General features: G+C 41.1%; 1 protein-coding gene across 1 annotated transcript in view; it reads left to right on the top strand.

Annotated features, from left to right (window-relative positions):
• LOC114566503 (complement C1q tumor necrosis factor-related protein 3-like) overlaps nucleotides 1-13,902 on the top strand; it is a 51,187-nt gene that overhangs the window by 10,164 nt on the left and 27,121 nt on the right. The window lies entirely within an intron of this gene.

The following is a 13,902-nucleotide window of genomic DNA, read 5'->3' as shown; positions in this document are numbered from 1 at the left end:
TAATTCGCAGCTGTCCTGACAAAGTTTCAGACAGGGAAGCAAACGCAGTGAATGGGACCACTAAAGGAGATGGTGGTGCGGATGGGGGGGCTGACATGGTTGAGGAGGAATTGCCGGGGCCAAGCTCGGTTGTGGTGGTGGCGGCTGCGGGTGTTCCCGGTGAGAGTGTGGTTGCATCGACTTCGCTGCACTGTGAGCACTCGGAGACGATACACACCGCTACACTTTCAGAGGCTAGTGTTGAGGATTTACCGAGCGTGGCACCGGTTTCTGAAGATAAACGTGATGAACAAATAGAAAGAGAGAATAGTCCAGTGACTCTGAAGGAGGCAGGTGGAATGGATGGTGTGGGGAAAGAAATTTTTTAAAGTACCTTCTAATAAAAGGAATATAATTGATTAAATGTTTGATGCAAAAATAAGTAAAAGGAGTGAAGTGCAAGAAGATGTGGATCAGGAAACGTAAAGTGATGGTGGGTCTTCTGACTCCAGTATGACACTTTCTCAGGGGGATCTTAGTGGTCGGGAGTATGAACTTCATGATATTAAGTTATTCCTTAGATCAACAAAAAATAAAAGAGGTGTGCGTGTGCAGGAATATTTTCCTGATGTTAAGCAGTTTGCTGAAAAGGCAAGAAGCCTAATGGCAGAGAGTTGCTTTTCTAATAAAGAAGTCTATCGACTTAAGAAGATTGTGAGGAGTCTCAGTACTGATCTAAACAGAGATGTCTATTACATTTGAAAGAAGAATGGCTGATGGGTTTTTACCTATTTGGGTGGCTTTTCTTTTCCTTTTTATTATGAGTGAAGTTCATGTAGCTACTTTGAATGTTAATGGGGCAAGGAATTCTAGAAAAAGAGCTACTATATACAGTATGAATTAATTAAGCAAAAGAAAATCAATGTTGTTTTATTACAAGAAACTCATAGTGACATGAAAAATGCTGCCGACTGGGCGAGGGAGTTTGATGGCATCCCTGTGTTAAGCCATAATACTTCAATAAGTGGGGAGTTGCCATTTTATTCACAAAGAATTTTAGTCCTATTTCTTATGATGTTGATAAAATAGTAAAAGGTAGGCTTCTAAAAGTAAGAGCTGTTGTTGAAGGTTATGTGTTTGTTTTTATTTGTGTATATGTTCCAACTGCACCAGTTGAAAGAATGTTTTTTTTGGACATATTATGTTCAACTCTACAAAACTGTTGCTCTGAAGACTTCTTGTTCCTGGGTGGTGATTTCAACTGTACTGAGAATAATCTAGATCGGAATCACATGGAGCCTCATCTGGCTTCGCGTAAACGCTTAATTCATATTAGTAAAAAGTATGATTTATGTGATATTTGGAGATCTTTAAATGGTAATGATAGACAGTAACTTGGCTTCACACACGTGATAATGTTATGTCATTAGCTAGGCTGGACAGACTTTACAGTTTTAATCACCATCTTAGTATTTTGAATAAATGTTATATAACACCAGTAAGTTTTTCAGATCACAGTATGGTGCACTGTAAGCTTATTTTAAGCTCAATAAAACCAAAAAGCGCATACTGGCATTTTAATACTAATTTGTTGAGTGATAATGTTTTGAAGGAATCATTTAAGTACTTCTGGGAAGTTCACAGAGCAAAGAAGTCTTCTTTTTCTTCATTGCAACAGTGGTGGGATGTTGGTAAGATACAAATCAGACAGTTTACTCAACAGTATACTCATAACGTTACTAAGGAGTTTACTCGTTCTTTGGAGCTTTTGGAGGGAGTGATAATTGAATTTCAAAATCTGGTACAATCTACCGGTGAGATTCATTATTTAGAAGCCTGTTCAAAGAAGAAAGCTCAATTAGCGGATCTACTGGGGCATGAAATACAGGGGGCTCTGGTTCGTTCACGCTTTCAAAGCATTGATCAGATGGATGCACCGTCCCAATACTTTTTCAATTTGGAAAAAAAGAATGGTCAGAAATGGCTTATTCATGGATTGTGCTCCGAAGATGGAGTATTAGTGTCGGATCCTGCTGGTATTCGGGGAAGAGCAGTTAATTTTTATCAAAATCTGTATAGGAGCGAGCTCAAGTCAGAGTGTTGTGTGGACAAGGTTTTCCTTGACAGCCTACCAAAGGTGTCAGAGGAGGCCAATAAGGGTCTTGAAGGGGTGCTGACCTTTGAAGAGCTTTATAAGGCCCTGCAAAGCATGGAGTCTGGGAGGGCCCCAGGAATGGATGGCCTCCCGATTGACTTCTATAAGGCTTTTTGGTTGGAAATGGGTGTAGATCTGCTGGAGGTACTGAAGGACAGCTTGTCGGATGGCGGGTTGCCGTTGAGTTGCCGTTGAGTTGCCGAAGAGCGGTGATCACTCTTATTCCAAAAAAAGAGGACCTCACAGATATAAAGAACTGGCGCCCTGTCTTGCTTCTCTGCAGTGATAATAAAATACTTTCTAAGGCAATGGGAAGCAGATTGGCTGGAGTGTTGGGTCAGGTTATCCATCCGGATCAGACGTACTGTGTCCCAGGTAGATCTCTATTTGACAATATTTCTTTAATTCGGGATATTTTTTATTCTTAATTCTTAATTCAATTTTATTCATAGTATCAAATAATAACAAGAGTTATCTCGAGACACTTTACAGATAGAGTAGGTCTAGACCACACTCTATAATTTACAAAGCCTCAACAATTCCAACAATTACAGTAATTCCCTCAAGAGCAAGCAGTGCGACAGTGGCGAGGAAAAACTCCCTCTTGGGAAGAAACCTGGGACAGACCCAGACTCTTGGTAGGCGGTGTCTGACAGGCCGGTTGGGGATGTGATGAAGAGTGGCGATAATAGTCGAATTAATAATGGAACAGTGACTTCAAATGGTAGTCGTAGTAGTTCATGCCATATCAGAGCGCTGCAGGGCGTTACAGGATGTAGCGTGGCCCAGCAGAGCATGGATGGACGTAGCAGGAAGCAGCAGGGTTCAGCAGGAAGCAGCAGGGTTCAGCAGGAAGCAGCAGGGTTCAACAGGAAGCAGCAGGAAGCAGCAGGAAGCAGCAGGGTTCAGCAGGAAGCAGCAGGAAGCAGCAGGGTTCAGCAGGAAGCAGCAGGGTTCAGCAGGAAGCAGCAGGGTTCAACAGGAAGCAGCAGGGTTCAGCAGGAAGCAGCAGGGTTCAACAGGAAGCAGCAGGAAGCAGCAGGAAGCAGCAGGGTTCAGCAGGAAGCAGCAGGGTTCAGCAGGAAGCAGCAGGGTTCAACAGGAAGCAGCAGGGTTCAGCAGGAAGCAGCAGGGTTCAACAGGAAGCAGCAGGAAGCAGCAGGAAGCAGCAGGGTTCAGCAGGAAGCAGCAGGAAGCAGCAGGGTTCAGCAGGAAGCAGCAGGGTTCAGCAGGAAGCAGCAGGGTTCAACAGGAAGCAGCAGGGTTCAGCAGGAAGCAGCAGGGTTCAGCAGGAAGCAGCAGGAAGCTGCAGGGTTCAGCAGGAAGCAGCATGACATTGCAGGGCACCGCTGAGCTCAGCAGGGAGTGCAGCAGGACCACGGCGACAGCTGGAACCAGGATCTTGGTGCCAACGTTCTCCAAGGAAATACGCTGGGTGAAAAAACATAATAGTCTAGACGAGATGTACCCAAAAAGTGAAAGTGAGGAGCATTTATGGGTACAAGTCGGGAACCGGCCTACTTTACATATTTCAAGGGTGCTAAATCCAAAAAAACTGGTACCCAAGCAAAATTGTGAGTTTTTGACCTTCTAATTTGCATATCAAAATGGCCGCCAAATTGCCTATCTTGCTCAGTCGTTGGACCATTTTCCCCTAGTTTTTTGTAAGTAGGCAATCAAAGATGAGGAAATTAAGTTTCTAGAGCGATAGTCAAGGGTCAGAGCAAGGATATAGTGGAGGCTCACTGCCTTTTTTATGTATATATGCAAAATACCAACTTTTAAGGTGAAATTAAGCATTATTTGTGTCATTTTTTAAGGCCAACATAAATATGACTCTCTCCTCTACAACGCTGTCAGATCCAAATATGGTAATTTCCTTTTTATCAGCAACCAATCGTGAAAGTAAAAGGGGGGATTTAACTCTAAATGCGCAATCTCATTGGCTGATGACAATTCCTGACAACGTGATTCGCTTAGAATGGTCACGTGACGTGCTCTGACATTTCCGCGGTAGTTCAGAATGTCAAAATAAATGCGTCGAAAACGGTCGAAAATCTTCTCAGAGAAGACGAAAACAGTTGTTATTAGCAAGAAGACCCAGCAGGGGATTACACACTGAGACAGCAGATGATGAAATACCTTCACATAGTACGTCAATGTCTAAATAGGAGTTTTCAGACAGCGGTGGTAATCAGACTGACTCTCTCTCTCTCCCTCTCTCCAAGCAGTTTACAGAAATTCATAGCCTACATGTCATATATTAAATATGTAGGTGTCACATATATACTATTCTACTATAATTACTATAAAATACTAAACAAATCTGTAATTTTGGGATCCTAAGTGGTTGTGAGTCCCTCAGGCTGTGGCAGGCAGATACATAGTTAGCTGTCAGTAGAGCTGCTGTTCCCTCTCCTAGGAGGCTATTTTTCCAAGGTGTAAATCTCGTAGTGAAGATAGTTTTTCCCAGTGGAGGAGGAAGTGCATCTCTGTCTGACCCAGCTGGTGGATGAAATTGTGGCTTCAGAGCACAGACTGTTAATGCAATAAAGGATGATGACATGGTTAGGATCTCAAAAGCCAATAGTGTCCATTTCTCCAGTGGAAAGCAGAGCAGTAAAAGTGTAAGCACAGCCAGAATAGTGAAAATACATCAGCAGGAGATGGAGGAAGGCCCTACATATGGCACTGGCATGGATATGTAGACTGTAAACTAACTTGGGGGAACTAGACTGTGTAATGGTTGTGTTCTGCCAGTTTGAAGTTTGTGATGTAATGGTCTTCAGTTGAAGGCCATGTTGATGTGTTGTTTTGGCAACCCGGTCTCACGCCAGGTCGTGTAATAGTCACGTTTTTTTGATTCATAAATTCGTGTACAGGTTACGTAAATCCCGTTTTTTTCGTGTATATGCAACGACTTTTGAACGTGTACAGGTCACGTTTTTCGAACCTGCTGCTGTGGGGGACGCGACAACGGGGAAATGAGGCGCCACACGCCGGCCAAAACAACGGAACGGGCCGCCACTCGCGATCGGGGAAATGAGGCGCCACACGCCGTCTAAAACAATTAAAATTAAACGCCACAATAACAAGACGGTTGGGGTTAGGAAAAAAAAAGAACGGGGAAAGGAACCGTCACACACGGGACACGCCAACAAAGGAACTGCCACACGCGGGGCGCGATCCCCGGTCTCCGGGGTGAAAGTCCTGTGTTTTCTGACCCATACACCACCCCAACCAACCTCCCTACGCGGTTTTTCGCCTTATCAACTACTCGCTACTCGCTTTCATTCTGGGATCACGAAATATGCTTCCCATTAAAATGCATTGCTTTCAATTTCGTAATGGCCACACGAAAAAAACGGGATTTACGTAACCTGTCCACGACTTAATAGATTACAATAACGTGACTATTACACGACCTGGCGTGAGACCGGGCTGTGTTTTGGATGTTATGATCAGTGATGGATGAAGCAATAATGAGTTTTGGATGTTAAACAGTGTGATACATGGATCTTACTTGGACCTGAAGGGATATGTGTCTGTAATTCATGGCTTTCATTAGAAATTTGTGGAATTTTGCTATAAAAATCTTTAAAGCCCGTTTTCTCAAAATGACTTTTCTCTCATACTCCAAGAACGAAATCTCCACTTCAGTAGCACCTTTATACACCAAACTTCCCAGTCTTGTACCTAGATATATTATGAAGACAATTACAGAGGGATTTGTAAATATATTATTCCTAGCCTGATTTATAACATTGTATTCCGAAAAACATGACGAAAATCATTTTTTTAAGGCTATTGACAGTATATTCTGATTTACAGGATAACAAAAGTAGATATCCATAAATCCCTCTGTAATTTTTTCCCCATCTAATATGTGAACACAATGAAAAAATAATTTTGAACGTGGCTTTATCCAATACTCAGATTTTGTTTTTAAAATATATGCAAATGAGCGCATATTTCATTAGATAATGCCTAATTTGCATATTTAAACATTAAATTACAGAAAACTTGTAATACATTTCTTTCTCATCTTAATGTAAGTAATCAACTGGCAGAGTTTCATGGTGATATCTGCTAGTTAAAAAAAAAATCCCTATTCACCTATAGTGTCTTGCCTTAAAAATGACACATATAATGCTTAATATGTAGGTAGATAGGCAATTTGGCGGCCATTTTGATATACAAATTAGAAGGTCAAAAACTCAAAATTTCGCTTGGGTACCATTTTTTTTGGACTCAGCACCCTTGAAATATGTAAAGTAGGCCGGTTCCCGACTTGTACCCATAAATGCTCCTCACTTCTTATAGAAGGCCTTTTTTCTGAAATCCGTCTTGACTATAAGGATTAAACTTAAAGAGTAAGAGTAAACTCCCCAGAAGCTAAGATTAGTAACAACCATTTCTGGGACGGGATGCACACAAATGGTAATAGAAAGGGAGAGGAGAAAGCAGCTCGGTGTGTCAAAGAAAGTAAGGAAGTCCCCCGGCAGTCTAAAACTATAACAGCGTAACTAAGAGAGACAGGACATAAGGAGAGGTAGCCTGTTTGGGCTTGGAACTCTCCCCTGCCGGATCGGGCTTTGCTGGCCTGTCTCCCTCTACTTTTGTTATATATTATTAATCTAACAATTATGAAGAGAAGCAGGTGGGCCAGTTAGGTGGACACTGCAACTCCTCACTCCGTAACTATAAGCTTTATCAAATAGGAGAGTTTTAAGTTCATTCTTGAATGAGGTGACAGTGTCTGCCGCCCGAACCCAGATCGGGAGCTGGTTCCATAGGAGAGGAGCCTGATAGCTGAAGGCTCTGGCTCCCATTCTACTTTTAGAGACTCTAGGTACCACCAGTAACTCTGCATTCTGGGAGCGCAGTGCTCTAGTGGGACAATAAGGTATTAGGAGCTCTTCTAGATATGATGGTGCTAGACCATTTAGAGCTTTGGAGGTCAGGAGAAGGATTTTAAAATCAATCCTGGATTTTACAGGAAGCCAATGCAGAGAAGCTAATACAGGAGAAATATGATCTCTTTTCTTAGTTCTTGTGAGAACACGTGCTGCAGCATTGGAGCATGGATCAGCTGGAAAGTCTTAAGGGACATATTTGAACAACCTGACAGTAGGGAATTACAATAGTCCAGCCTGGAAGTAACAAATGCATGGACTAGTTTTTCAGCATTGTTTTGAGACAGGATATTCCTAATTTTGGCAATGTTACGAAGATGAAAAAGGCTGTTCTTGAGGTTTGTTTTAGATGGGCATTAAAGGATATATCCTGATCAAAAATAACCCCTAGATTTCTGACAGTAGTGCTGGAGGCCAGAACAATACCATCCAGAGTAGCTATGTCTTTAGATAATGAGGTTCGGAGGTGTTTAGGGCCCAGCGCAATAACTTCAGTTTTGTTAGAGTTTAACATCAGAAAATTATAGGTCATCCAGGATGTTATATCTTTAATGCACGCTTGAAGTTTAGCTAGCTGACTAGTTTCGTCTGATTTGATTGACAAGTATTATTGGGTGTCATCTGCATAACAGTGAAAGTTAATTGAGTCTTTCCTAATAATATTGCCTAGAGGAAGCATATATAAGGAGAATAGAATTGGTCCAAGCACTGAGCTTTGAGGAACGCCATGGCTAACTTTAGCGTACTTGGAGATTGATCAGAGAAATAGGACTTAAACCAGCTTAGAGCAATTCCTTTAATGCCAACCAAGTTTTCCAATCTCTGTAACAGGATTGAATGGTCAATAGTGTCAAATGCAGCACTAAGATCTAGTAAAACAAGAATGGAGACAAGTCCTTTGTCTGCAGCAGTAATTTTCACCAGTGCTGTCTCTGTGCTATGATGCTTTCTAAATCCCGATTTAAAGTCATCAAATAAACTATTGCTATGTAGAAAATCACATAACTGATTAGCAACTACTTTCTCAAGGATCTTTGATAGAAAGGGAAGGTTAGATATAGGTCTACAGTTTGCTAAGACCTCAGGATTGAGGTTGGTTTTTTTAGAAGAGGTTTTATCACAGCTACTTTAAATAACTGCGGTACATAACCTGTTAATAAGGACATATTGATCATATCTAGTAATGAAGTGTTAACCATGGGTAACGCTTCTTTGAGTAGTCTCGTTGGGATGGGGTCTAAGAGACAGGTAGATGGCTTAGCTGAGGATATCTTTAACATTAATTGTTGGAGGTCTATAGGATAAAAGCAGTCCAAGTATATGTCGGGAGTAGTCGTTCTTTCTAGCGGTCCTGCATTTAAAGGTGAACCGTTAGAAGTTGAGGGCAAAAGGTGATGAATTTTATCTCTAATTGTCATAATTTTATCATTAAAGAAGCTCATGAAGCTCTACTCAGAGCTAGAGGAATAGATGGCTCAGTAGAGCTGTGGCTATCTGTCAGCCTGGCTACAGTGCTGAAAAGAAACCTTGGGTTGTTCTTGTTTTCTTCTATTAGTGATGAGTAATAGTCTGATCTGGCCTTTCTTAGGGCCTTCCTATAGGTTTTGAGACTTTCTTGCCAGTCCAAACGAGATTCTTCCACTTTGGTGGAACGCCACTTACTTTCGATGTTTCGTGAGATTTGTTTTAATTTGCGAGTTTGGGAGTTATACCAAGGTGCTAATTTCCTTTGCTTCATCATCTTCTTTTTCAGGTGAGCAACGGAGTCTAAGGTCGTCCGTAGGCAAGTCGTAGCACCGTCTACAAATGTATCAATTTGAGAGGGACTGAGGTTAACATAGAGGTCCTCTGTTATGTTAAGGCATGACATAGAGTCGGATGCTGTTGGAATATCTTCTTTAAATTTAGCTATAGCACTGTCAGATAGACATCTGGTGTAGAAGCTTTTATCTAATTTAATATAGTCAGGTAGTAAGAATTCGAAAGTAATTAAAGAATGATCTGATAATACCGAATTCTGCGGAAATATTATTAAATCCTCAATTTTAATACCATATACCAGCACAACGTCGAGGGTGTGGTTAAAACAGTGCGTCGCCTTGTGCACACTCTGACTGAAACCGATTGAATCCAGTAATGAGTTGAAAGCAGTACTAAGGCTATCATTGTCAACATCCACATGGATATTAAAATCACCTACAATAAGTACTTGGTCTGATTTAAGGACTAAACATAATAAAAACTCTGAGATTTCAGATAAAAATTCAAAATACGGACCTGGAGCCCTGTAAATAACAACGAATATAATTGGCTGTAATGTTTTCCATTTTGGATGTTGAAGATTAAGAACAAGACTTTCAAACGAGTTATATTTTAGTTTAGGTTTAGGATTAATTAACAGGCTTGAATCAAAGATGGCTGCAACTCCCCCTCCTCGGCCTGAGCCTCTAGGAATTTGAGTATTAATATGATTGGGAGGAGTGGCTTCATTAAGACTAACATAGTCTTCATGGCCCAGCCAGGTTTCAGTAAGACAAAATAAATCAATGTTATTATCTGATATCAACTCGTTTACCAATAATGCTTTAGAAGACAGAGATCTAATATTTAATAGTCCACATCTACTTTTCCTATTTTGTTCTATCGTTGCAGTCGATTTAATTCCAATTAGGTTGTTAAGTATAGCGCATCTTTTGTTTACCTTTGATTTAACTGATCTGAGTCGGGGAACAGACACCGTGCTTATTAGACTATGAGTGGGCGACTGCTCCAACGGAAGTACAGGGGGGCGCGTAGTACTGCACCCCTGATTACTAATATCAAACTTGGGTTGTCATGGTTTATGTCTGATAAACTCGGTCAGATTTTTTGATATGAGAGTTGCTCCATCCCAGGTGGGATGAATGCCGTCTCTCTCCATCAGACCAGGCTTTCCCCAGAACACCCCCCAGTTATTCACATAGCCCACATCATTAGCTGGGCACCAGCCCGACAACCAGCGGTGGAAGGATGACGTACGGCTGTACATTTCATCACTGGTCAGGTTTGGCAGGGGTCCAGAGAAAACTACTGAGTCCAACATTGTCTTTGCGTATGCACAAAGTGACTCAACATTCATTTTAGTGATCTCCGATTCACGACCATTACCCCCTACGTGAAGTATGATCTTACTGTATTTACGGTTCTTTTTGGCCAGCAGCTCTAGATGGGTTTCTATATCGCCCGCTCTGGCCCCGGGGACACATATGACCGTAGGTACTGTAGCCGCCGGGGCCGCCGGCTTCACATATCGCAGTATAGAGCTCCCAATAACCAGAGATGGCTTCACATATCGCAGTATAGAGCTCCCAATAACCAGAGATGGCTTCACATATCGCAGTATAGAGCTCCCAATAACCAGAGCTGGCTTCACATATCGCAGTATAGAGCTCCCAATAACCAGAGCTGGCTTCTCAGCGGGTGTATCACTGAGTAGGGAGAAACTGTTAGAGAGGCGAAGACGCTCCGGTTTAGAGCGACCGTCATCATGTGCACTCCCTGGTCTAGATCTAACGCTACGCTTCCCTCGGACAGTCACCCACTCGCCCAGCTGCTCGGGGTCACCGGAGGACAGCTAGCAGAAGCTACAGAAGCTACAGTATGTTGGCCCGCTTCAGCTACGTGGCGCTGGCTAGCTAGGGAAGCATATGATTCTGATTCCATGGTGCGGAGCCGTGCCTCAAACTCACTAAGCCTTGCCTCCAGAGCAGCGAATATACTACATTTATTACATGTATCGTTATCACAATAGCTAAACATTTGGCACACAGAGCAAGAAAGAGCAGGAGAGGGAGAGGAATTAGCCATTGCTAATGGCTAAGCTAAAGTAGCTAACTGCGTTTTAACAATTGTAAATTCAGCGAGTCAGTCGCTGTAAATGAAGCTAAATATAAGTGCTTGAGTAGAACAATTGTAATTAAAATGCAATCCAGGCAAATAGCCTGGATTGCTTTATTTAAACAATAAAGCAAAGTTGAGTACGTTTTTGCTGGAGCAGCAAACTAGCGTTTGTAACACGGGAACACCGGATGTGACACAATACGCTCACCAGGCAAGCACATCCTTTATGTCTCTAAATTGTTAAATTTGGACTGTGGCTTGTTATCTTTGGATCAGGAGAAGGCATTTGACCGAGGAGAGCACTCATATTTGTGGAGTGCTTTAACAGCTTTTGGTTTTGGTTTTGGATATGATTAGGGTACTCAATTGTGCCGTTGAGAGTATGCTGAAAATAAATGGTGGCTTATGTGCTCCTTTTCAGGTTCTTAGGGGTATCAGACAAGGTTGCCCCTTGTCTGGAATGTTGTATTCCTTGGCTATTGAGCCATTGCTTCAACAGATAAGAGGTCAACTAAGTGGTTTGTTTTTACCGGTTTGTAATAAAAAGATTTTTTTGTCAGCTTATGCCGATGATATTATGGTCATGATCAACAGGCAAAGTGATGTGCAGATTTTATTTAATTGAAGAATTTAGACTGTTGTCTTCTGCAAAGGTTAATTGGAAGAAAAGTGATGCTGTATTGATAGGACAATGGGATGATGGTAAACCTTGCCTTCCTGATGGGTTGTGTTGGGGAAATGGGGGTATAAAATATGTAGGAGTTTATCTAGGGGATGACAGTGTGTTACAAAAAAATTGGGAGGGTTTGATGGAAAAAATTAAAGGGCGCTTGGAGAAATGGAAATGGTTATTACTGGATTATGGATTCTTGTCTAAAAATATTTTACTGCTAAGATTGTTAAATTAACATATATTGTAATACACCCCCAAACCAAAAAGGACTAAAATATAGCCTGTCCGTATGGGAGTTAAGGCATAGAAACTAATGCAGATCAATCACACAAGCTCTGGGAGCTTTGAAACTTGGCAGATTTGTAGTCAGCAAGTTGCTTTACCTTCTGGAAAAGAAAGGATGTGAATATCTTAATGTATGGAATAAATAGAGACCTATGAACTGACTGTATATATGTATATTGAAGTGATACTGACCACTGACTGTATATATGTATATTGAAGTGATACTGACCACTGACTGTATTGTGCCGTTGAGAGTATGCTGAAAATAATATATATATTATAGTATATAATAGCTATTATAGTATATAATAGTATATTGAAGTGATACTGACCACTGACTGTATATATGTATATTGAAGTAGTGATACTGACCACTGACTGTATATATGTATATTGAAGTGATACTGACCACTGACTGTATATATGTATATTGAAGTGATACTGACCACTGACTGTATATATGTATATTGAAGTGATACTGACCACTGACTGTATATACATGTATATTGAAGTGATACTGACCACTGACTGTATATATGTATATATGTATATTGAAGTGATACTGACCACTGACTGTATATATGTATATTGAAGTGATACTGACCACTGACTGTATATATGTATATTGAAGTGATACTGACCACTGACTGTATATATCTATATTGAAGTGATACTGACCACTGACTGTATATATGTATATTGAAGTGATACTGATCACTGACTGTATATATGTATATTGAAGTAGTGATACTGACCACTGACTGTATATATGTATATTGTAGTGATACTGACCACTGACTGTATATATGTATATTGTAGTGATACTGACCACTGACTGTATATATGTATATTGAAGCGATCCTGGCGTTAAAGACCAGCTGATCGCTGCCCGATTCTTTGAAATGAATGGCCGCATTGCATTGGGGGATATCGGCTTTGAATGCTTCCAGCTCGGATCATATCGTAATGTTCTGTATTACAGCATATACTGTAATATTACGCCCAAAATAATATTATTAAAATAAAGAAATTAATACCATGATAACATCTAAATAAAGGTTGAGAGATGTAGCGTTATAGTTTAAAAAATATAAATAAACAAAAAAGCAACCCAGCTTCCCTGGCCAAAATAGACCGAAATAATAACATTAAATAACATTAAAAGAAATACATATAAACCATGATGATATCTCATGAATAATGTTGATTAAAACAGCGGTTATTGGGCTAAAAATACCAATAATAACTGTCACAGATTTCGTTTTTTCTTTCGTCGGTATTTGATGGTGAGGGATTAACATGAATGTCTATCTGACGGACCCCCTCGTCGAAAAATAACGTCAAGGGTACCCCTATTTGGTTGAAACTTGACGCCAGGGTCCTTGACCATGGGTCATACATTTGACGAGTAGGGAGTGAGACTGTGTTGGTGATGCAGTTGCTGAATCTGTCTTCATTTCAGATCAACAAAGGTCAGTTTAGAAGATTTTACTCAGATTTTGAGAGACTCTAGTCACTTCATTCTGCTCGACATTTGAGTCCCGACTGCCCCCCCCTCCGACTGAACATGTCAGGTCGGCCAAAATGAAGGCCGACAGCCCCCCAGACTGATGACAGCACGGGACACACTGAACAGATTTGAGTCACTGACCTCTCCAGACTGTCCCACGGCCGATAATCGGCCTGGTGTGTCAGCGCCCTTAAACAAACAAAAACCAGCAGGGGGTAAAAAGGAGGATTTCTTTCCAGACTTGGCTCTGTTCTGATCCTCAGTTAGACTCCACAAAGGTCAGAAAGAGGTGTCTGAATTTACACACCAGGAGGTTTTTAGACTGAAGAAACTGATGGACAATGCTCCAATGTGTATTTTAATTAATGTATTGGTTTTAAAAGGATAGAAATAAGTATTTTTCTATGTAGTGGAGCAAAGTAGGGCTGCAAATAGCTACAGATTATTTTCATTGTGGATTAATGTGTGGATTATCATCTGGATGAATAGATCAGTTGTTTGGTCT

This window comes from Perca flavescens, chromosome 13 (genome assembly GCF_004354835.1).
Source record: "Perca flavescens isolate YP-PL-M2 chromosome 13, PFLA_1.0, whole genome shotgun sequence".
Classification (NCBI taxonomy): domain Eukaryota; kingdom Metazoa; phylum Chordata; class Actinopteri; order Perciformes; family Percidae; genus Perca; species Perca flavescens.
This window is presented reverse-complemented; position numbering and strand designations above follow the sequence as displayed.